We start from the raw sequence: 6318 nt of genomic DNA on the forward strand, positions 1-6318 counted from the left end.
CCCGTACACACTCCCGCCCCTCCCTCAGGCCCCTCACTCGCCTGGAATGACCCCACAACCCCACTATCCTGAAGATCAGATTCTTGGGGAAGGGCCGCGGGCCTCTTCCCCGCATCGGACTTACCTCGTCCCCTACTCTGGGTAGGGGAGGGTGGTAGGGAAGCTCGGTCAGACGAGACGCCCGGCGAAGCAAGGGAGGAAGGGACGCTCTGCTTCTTAGGCGACCTCTTCGTCGCCTACTTCTTCTTGGTGCTATACCGCACCCACTCAGACTCCTGGGGGAGAGCAATGGGCCTCTTCCCCACAACTGACTTACCTCGTCCCCTACTCTGGGTAGGGGAAGGTGGCTGAGAAGCTCTAACCGACGAGGCATCGGGAGAAGTAAGCGGCGAGGAGAGGCTCGGCTTCCTATGTGACCTCTTGGACGCCTTTTTCTTCTTGGTGCCGAAGTACACCCACTCCACCTCGTTCCAGGACTCTCACTCCGGACACGTGGCTGTAGGAGAACATAAGCTGCCCCTACACGACGAACACAGAGGAGAAGGGTAGGAAAGGGTATAGAATGAACACAATGGGTCCACGTGGGGACCGCGTGAGACACAAAGGGTCGCACTGGGTAAGGAGAGAGCGTCGAGATGTTATCGTGACGCGACCAGAGAACTTACTGGAGATCGAGACTTGAGCAAGCATGCTCTCTGACCCGGGGTTAGCCTCAGGGCGCGTATCACTCCACCTGAGGTTACCCCTCATAGAAAACGGGACTAGGGTAAACTACACAAAACTCTGGTCGGTTGGGAGGAAATCCAAGATACTCCTAAGAAAGTAGTTCGAGGTAAGTACTCCGTGTTGGAACAGATTTTAAGAGAGAAACAAACAAGCCCACTATCTAACCTTAGGTTCCCTACCTAACCTAACCTATGAGCCTTATCATTACCTACTTACCTACCAGGGACCGGTGTAGCGAACCCCCTTACACCACCGTATCCTTGGCTTATCCTAAGAATAAGTCAACCATGCATTTGCTCCCCAACCAGTTCACTTCTGGTAAGGTAACACTAAATCACAATATTTCGTAAAGCATTAAAATAATAATGTATCATATTTCAGACAAAGATAAAAAATATTTTCACCATAAAGAAAATCAATTTGACAAGTAATAAGAAAGTATACCCATGTTCCAACCAACTATATACAGTACACCTCAAATTATGTACCAATCTTATACTAGGATAAAGTAAAACCAAACCGTTTTCACAAACCCCAAATATATATTACTGGTTTGAGGATTAGGCAGCAACATCATTACAGCTATAAACATATGTAATTATAGGCTCTGTAAAACACTATGACACCAAAATGAATGCAATGATAATCTAGGATATTCCCAGCTTAGCCTAACATTTCTAAGGAACCCCTATACCTATACTCATTCCAATTGAAGCTGATCGTTTAGTGGCGGCCTTTCTCAAAATACTTAGTGAAGGGATCCTCTTTATTCAATCAATTTCCTTTACAAGTCTTAAAACAAGCACACCTGATATAAAGCTGAATCAAATACCTGGGGGTAGATTTGCTTTCAAGACCTTGGGAGCCGCGGTCAAAGGTCGGCTTCTAATAAGGAGTCTACAACGGTTTACTTATTTTCATTCCCTATCATATATATATTCCTTCCTATATATGTATTATTTACCTGTATTTTACATCAATCTTTGTATTAATGGATAAAGTAAATACTGCTGTACTGTATAGCTATTAGAATTATGTAGCATCTTTCAATACATATCTTTTGAAGGAAAAAAAAGAAAAAAAAATGGTCGTCGTCCGAGGAGTCAAGAGCAATGAGAAATGAGTTAAAGAATTTATCTATGGCTAAATCATTCTTTGCATTTTCATGTTGCAAACTCTCGGCATGTCTTATAGCTTTGCTCCAATCTTCTTTTGTTATTCTATCCAGTGATTCCTCGAGCAGTACCTTTAAGGTTGGTAGGACACCAACCACCCGTTGAAATACTACAGCTAGAGATTTATTGGTTCCTTTGACTGGACAGACAGTACTACATTGGATCCATATCTCTCGTTACGGCTCATTTTCTCTTTGCCTACACATAAAACGAATAGTCTGGCCTATTCCTTCCACTTTGCTCCTTGAGGTTATACACTCTTTCTTAAAAAAGTACAATACAAAAGTACCTGTACAATACAATGGTTACCTTCGAGCATTAATCTGCTTTTGTGGATAACCCGATCAGGTTCCTTCCTTAGAGGAATAGCCAAAGATGTCCACAGTATTTTGAGTTTGACACCAAGTATTTTGAAAAAAACCCTGATCCGACGGCCGTAGAGCTTTTGCTTGAGTATAGGACTTTGACGTAAAAGGATGTTAAATTAGGATATTAAGAGTCAATACTTCTAAGAAAGTGATTACTAGTACACATGAAATGCACAATGGGGATTTCCAGTGTGGGTGATAATGCGAGTTGACAATACCTAACGTTATTGGACCTCGACCCCGGCTACAGTTCTAATGGTTTTTGCTCCATCGTGGCTAGATGCACTCACCAAATTACAATTACATCACTGCTCCTATGTTCTGGTAAGCAATACATATTAAGCTGCACTAGCAATCCCTTGGGTCATTATTTCAGGAATATTTTTGAAACTTGTGGAGCCTTTGTATATCAGCGGCCAGTTCCTCACTCGCCGATTAAAAATGGACATCAACTACCTAAACTTTTCCCCCTAACCTAACCTACAAGCCATGTCCTTACTTTCTTACCTAACGGAAGAGCTAACGGCCCACCCGACCCGCCCTTACACTGCTGTATTCTAAGTTGGACATAATAATACATACAGGTTGCCGCTATCATACATACACCCCAAACGTGTAATGGTTTTTGGGGTCTTTGTATATCAGCGGCCAGTTGCTCCCGCATACATAAAAAATGGACAACTAACCTAAACTTTCCCCGCTAACCTAACCTACAAGCCGTGTCTTTACCTACTTAAATAATTGAGAGGCTAACGCCCCCTTGCGACCCCCTTACACTGCCATATTCTTAGTCAGCCGTCATCATACATACAAGTAGCCATTATCATACATACACCACGGTTTTTGCTGCACCAAGGATTGCTGCGCTTACAAAAAATACATTACATTACTGCTCTTATGTTCCAGCAAGCAGTATATGTTGAGCTACAATTGCAGTCATTATTTACGGATTAATTTTTATTTTGACAATAGTAACAATAGCTAAATGGGTATTGCCTGGAAATCTTCTTAATAAGAATACTGCATTAATTGACTGCTTTACGTTCATTTACACTTTCCATGCCCCTTTGTGCTATTCACCAAAACTGATTAGTATTATTTTTACTTGCTACGCTACAGCCCTAGTTGGAAAAGCAAGATACTGTAAGCCCAGGGTCTCTAACAAGGAGAATAGCCCAGTGAGGAAAGGAAACAAGGAAATAATACCAAGAAAATTAATGAAAAATTGAAATAAAATATTTTAAGAACAATAACAAAATTAAAATAGATATTTCATATATAAACTAGCTTTTAACATAGAATAAAAAAAAATTAATATAATAAATCTCATAGCCTGGCTGGTTAAAGTTACAAACCTTTTGATTAGGCTATGCCAGCCTTAAATAAACTACAATGAAATTCATGTTTAAATCCTGGACAACCTTAGCTAGGATACGATATCAGTGGCTCCACTACCGAGCTAACAATAATAAGATCACTAAAATCCATTTATATAACTTTAATAAGGAAACCATGGCCTAAATATGGTAGGGAAAAACAACACTACCACGGGATAAGCTACACTTACAAGTCAGAGCTACACAGGATAGTAGGAGCGATCCTGGATTTCAGAACCTTTGTTAGACTTTGACAACAACAAAAATACAATAATATAAACAAACTCAGAGTTCCTTACTTTAGCTGCCTTACTCCGTCGATTTGCAACTTCTTTTCACTTATCCAAAACTATTCTAATTGGTGGGTAAAGAAAAAGATAAGAATAATCTTCGATCGTAATCGAACGCAGTTTACAGCTACTGTTTTGCTAAGGATTCCTCCTCTTCTGCTCTTCAGATAAGAAACTTGAACCAAGAAACGTCACTTAAAACTATGGCCGTGACAACGCCCCCTTCCCAATGTGTTCGTGTTTATAAAAAAAAATCATTAAATTACACTCTTTAATCTTCTTTTCAGTGTGTTGGTTTTAATAACATATGCTAAAACCTCTATTTTGATCTATTTTAGCTGAGTTTTAGTTATATACTTTTGCACGTTAGCTTAAATAATTGAAAGTATATAAGATATTTCTAAGCCAGAGCGAGGAATTTTCCGAACCGACCGATTTTCCGTTCTTTCGAAGTTGCTTTTAATATCCCTATTGAACGTGAAAATTTCGGTAGTTATAATCTAACAAGACTAGCCAATTGATAACTACGTTCAAACACCTTATAGTTTATGGGGAAATGATTAATACATTGTATCTAAGATATTTGTGGTACATTTTCTTGACACCCACAGACTTGATTTAGTTCCTACTGCATCACATGATAGTAATATAAGTGACTCACATCATACACATGGGACTAGGCGAGTCAGCGCCTCAAGGTGATTCATTGAAGTTCAATGAATAATCATCACATCATCTCCATAGATATGCGCATATACTACTTACATGATTTTATACAGTATGTATTATGCATGAGTGTATGTGCAATATGTGTGTAATCACACACACCCTATATATATATATATATATATATATATATATATATATATATATATATATATATATATATATATATATATATATATATATGTGTGTGTGTGTGTGTGTGTGTGTGTGTGTGTGTGTATTACATTTTTCAATCAATCATTATCGAATTTCTGAATTGCTTTCTATGGAAGCAAAGCTTGCTGAAGAGAAGCTTCAGTAACTCTCAACTATTTTAGGACGTTGTGAACAACATGGAATCCTTAAATACTTGTTCTCCAGAATAACAAGCAGTTTGCTACCACTTTACCATGGTCTTTCACAGTCTTGGGTTAGAGTTCTCATGCTTGAGGGTACACTCGGGCACACTATTCTACTTTCTCTTTCTCTTGTTTTGTTAATGTTTTTATAATTTATATAGGAAATATTTATTTCAATGTTGTTACTGTTCTTAAACTATTTTATTTTTCCTTGTTTCCTTTCCTCGCTGGGCTGTTTTCCCTGTTGGGGCCCCTGGGTAAGCATCCTGCTTTTCCAACTAAGGTTGCAGCTTAGCAAGTAATAATAATAACCGGGGATTAATATACCCCGCCTCCACCCCTGAAAAAAATGCTATATTACAAATTCAGAGAGATTCTTAATTATTACTATTGTTATTCATTGCTAAGCTACAACTCTAGTTGGAAAAGCAGAATGCTATAAGCCCAGGGGCTAGAATGCTATAAGCCCAGGGGCTCCAACAGGGAAAATAGCCCAGTGAGGAAAGGAAACAAGGAAAAAATAAATATTTTAAGAATAATACTAAAATAAATATCTCCTATATAAACTATAAAAACATTAACAAAACACGAGGAAGAAAAAATAGATAGAATAGTGTGCCGGAGTGTACCCCTCAAGCAAGAGAACTCTAACCCAAGATAGTGGTAGCGGTAGTATCTAACGAACTAATCGAACCAAATCCAAATGGATTCTCCATGAGAAGATAAGAACTATCAACTCTCAATAACTTTAAGCTGAACAAAGCCTTTTATTATTCAGAGAAAGCTTGGCCAAAGTTGTAATTAAAATGTCCCAGTAACCAAAATTCCATATTAACGCACAGAATGGATTAGGCAAAAGAAGTCTGAATTCATTAATATTTCCACCTCAGTTTTTATGGTTGGATTGTATTATGTATGTATGTACATAGCCTATGTAGGATGTATATTACTAGCTAAGCTACAATCCTAGTTAGAAAACTAGGTTGCTATAAGCCCCAGGGCTCCAACAGGAAAAATAGCCCAGTGAGTAAAAGAAATAAAATAGCATGCCTGAGTGTAGGCCCTACCTCTCAAGCAAGATAACTCTAACTCCAGTTAATGGAAGACTAAGGTACAGAGGCTATGTCACATATCCAAGACTAGAGAACTATGGTTTGATTTTGGAGTGTCCTCTTAGAAATTGCTATAAAATAGCTGCTGCATGTTCTAGTCCCGAAATATCTATTAAATCATTATGACCCTTAGTACAAACTTCCCTGCAAATCCCCTTAAGAGTTCTTTAAAAAAGGAATTAACGCCAAAAAAGGGAGTGTTTCTCC

The 6318-nt window shown here is 38.8% G+C and overlaps 1 protein-coding gene across 1 annotated transcript in view; it reads right to left on the reverse strand.

Moving 5' to 3' along the window:
- The window catches only part of LOC137634600 (syntaxin-7-like), a 56628-nt gene extending 52512 nt beyond the window's left edge, over positions 1 to 4116 (reverse strand). The window contains exon 1 of the mRNA XM_068367053.1: positions 3945 to 4116. The gene's annotated coding sequence lies outside the window, so the exon portion shown is untranslated. The remainder of the gene's footprint in view (positions 1 to 3944) is intronic.
- Positions 4117 to 6318: the final 2202 nt, after the last annotated feature.

The sequence above is a fragment of the Palaemon carinicauda genome, chromosome 45 (genome assembly GCF_036898095.1).
Source record: "Palaemon carinicauda isolate YSFRI2023 chromosome 45, ASM3689809v2, whole genome shotgun sequence".
NCBI classification, from domain to species: Eukaryota; Metazoa; Arthropoda; class Malacostraca; order Decapoda; family Palaemonidae; genus Palaemon; species Palaemon carinicauda.